Source organism: Triticum dicoccoides, chromosome 2B, assembly GCF_002162155.2.
Source record: "Triticum dicoccoides isolate Atlit2015 ecotype Zavitan chromosome 2B, WEW_v2.0, whole genome shotgun sequence".
In the NCBI taxonomy this organism is placed as follows: Eukaryota; Viridiplantae; Streptophyta; class Magnoliopsida; order Poales; family Poaceae; genus Triticum; species Triticum dicoccoides.
Window position 1 is genome coordinate 715,224,541 of NC_041383.1, and position 2,694 is coordinate 715,227,234.

The window sequence follows — 2,694 nt, forward strand, 5'->3', positions numbered from 1 at the left end:
GTTGGGTCGCACTGCCATGGCCGGAGTTCGAGCCTCCCGGCGACGTTAGGGTCAAACTGGTTGGCAGCAGGTCAGATCCATCGGGCAGCGGCGCTGGGACGCGAGCTTGAGACTCGGTGGCTTTACCCTGCTTCTTTTGGTATATGGTTATCGAAAAAAATCTCAGCGTGTATTTAGTTGTCGAATGGGCGAGTTCTTTTTGTTTTTTGTTTGGGAAGAATGGGAGAGTAGCCCTCTGTGCTTTTTGCTGCTCTTACGTTTTTCTTTCTTTTTTCCTATTTTTAATTTCCCCGCCACCGCCTCTGTTGCGTGATGAGTTTCCACTCTTATAATTTGGTCCAGTTAGAAAAAATATTAGAGAAAGATAGAGAGAGCTCTGCTTTGCCCATGTTTGAACATGTGACAATTTGGTCCTGTGTGTTCGTGGATGTAGATTCAGCACCGGATGGTAATGAATAAAGGCGAATAACTGCAAGACTGGATTTGTGTGTTGTTTTCTTGATCGGAGGTGATTATTTTGGGTACATGGACTGAATATATTCGCAAGCATCACAAGGGATGGATCTGATGACGACATCAGCAGCCTTGCAGATTCTCTGCTGGAGCATTACCTGTTTTTTTCCTCTTGTTGCAATGGACTCCATGCCATGCAGTTTATACATATTTGTATGAATTTGTAAGTTGTGGAGCTAGCTGGGATCGATTTGTGTCCACACAAAAAAAATCACAGACTTACACATAGCCTGCAATTGATCAAACCGCAAAAAAAAATGTATGGTGCTGTGTGTGCTAGCCTCGGATTTTGTGTGGTGAGCCTGCCGAAATCTTGGCCTGGGAATAAAACTTTCTTTCTAGCCATTTAAGACCATTATTGGAAAATTGAAGAATTTTGTTTTGAGTGGAATTTTTTTTATATAACTGTGGTAACAACCATATGTATGGAAAATATTTCAATGTCAACTGAAACTTTTTTTTTGAACAGTACAAACCTGCATTAAATTTCAGTTCTTTTGCTAAATATTATATGATTCTATAGCCTAGATCGACATACTGTTCTATTTTGCACAATAAAGGGTCATCTTGCAAATGGTTTCCCTTGACAAGATGCACCAAAAAATCATGCAGATTAGAACTTTAACGATACACGCCCGATATCGCGACTCTCCTTTCCTATGTCGTTCATGTTCTCGACTTTGTTTAAGTTGTCGATCCCACCTGAAATATGGACTTTCATATACTATGATTGGTCTTTTATGGCCAAGGTAGAAGGACTTTAGTGTCACACACCAAAGTATGGATCTAAAAAATGTCTTTTGAAGGTCTTTGATGGCATGCATAGAAGAATTTCAGTGAGACACGCCCAAGTCTAGTAATCTCACAAATAATCAATCTCGATTCTATGTCGGGGCCTTCATGTTTGACATAGGAGAAATTTAACGATGCATGTCCAAGATCGTGATTGTCCTCTTATATGTTGATCCCCATTTTGGCTAGAGACAAACTATTATTCGAGTTGACGATCACACCCAAAATATGGACTTTCACATACTATGACAGGTCTTTTGTGGTCTAGTTAGCAGAACTTTAGTGGCACACACCGGAGTATGTATCTCAATAACACCTTTTGAAGGTCTTTCATGGCATACGTAGAGAACTTTACATAATTCACTAGCGATTGCACAAGGATAGATCCCCGCGTGACAAACTTTAATATAGCATGCTCGGTGTTTTCGTGTTCAAACACGAAGGACTTTACTGAAAGCACCGAGCAATTGTACAAAGATAGTGCATTCGTGTACAAACATGAAGGACTTCACATAATTCACTTGGCGATTGCACAAGGATAGATCCTTGCATGACACGGTGCTTTCGTGTTCAAACACGAAGGACTTAACTTAAAGCACTGGGAGATTGCACAAAGATAAACCCCCACTAAATGAACATTAATCCAGCATACCCGGAAGCGTTCGTAATGCGGGGCATGAATGACTTTACATAATTCAGTAGGCAATTGCACAAGGATAGGTCCTCGCATGACAAACTTTAATATAACATGTCCGGTGCTTTTGTGTTCAAATCCGAAGGACTTTACTAAAAGCACCGGGCGATTGCACAAAGATAGACCCCACTTAAATGGACTTTAATCCAGCATACCCGATGCATTTGTGTACACACATGAAGGACTTTACGTAATTCACTGGGCGACTGCACCCCGCTTGACAAACTTTAATATAGCATGCCCGGTGCTTTCGTGTTCAAATACGAAGGACTTTACTAAAAGCATCGGGCGATTGCATAAAGATAGACCCCACATAAATGAACTTTAATCCATCATACCCGATGCGTTTGTGTACACACATGAAGGATTTTACGTAATTCACTGGGCGACTGCACAAGGATAGACCTCCGCTTGACAAGCTTTAATATAGCATGCCCGGTGCTTTCGGGTTCAAACACGAAGGACTTTACTGAAAGCACCGGGCGATTGCACAAAGATAGATCACCACTTAATGAACTTTAATCCCGCATACCCGGTGCGTTCATGTACAAACATGAAGGACTTTACATAATTCACTAGGCGACTGCACAAGGATAGATCCCCGCATGACAAACTTTAATATAGCATGCTTGGTGCTTTCGTGTTCAAACACGAATGACTTTACTGAAAGCATCGGGTGATTGCACAAAGATAGT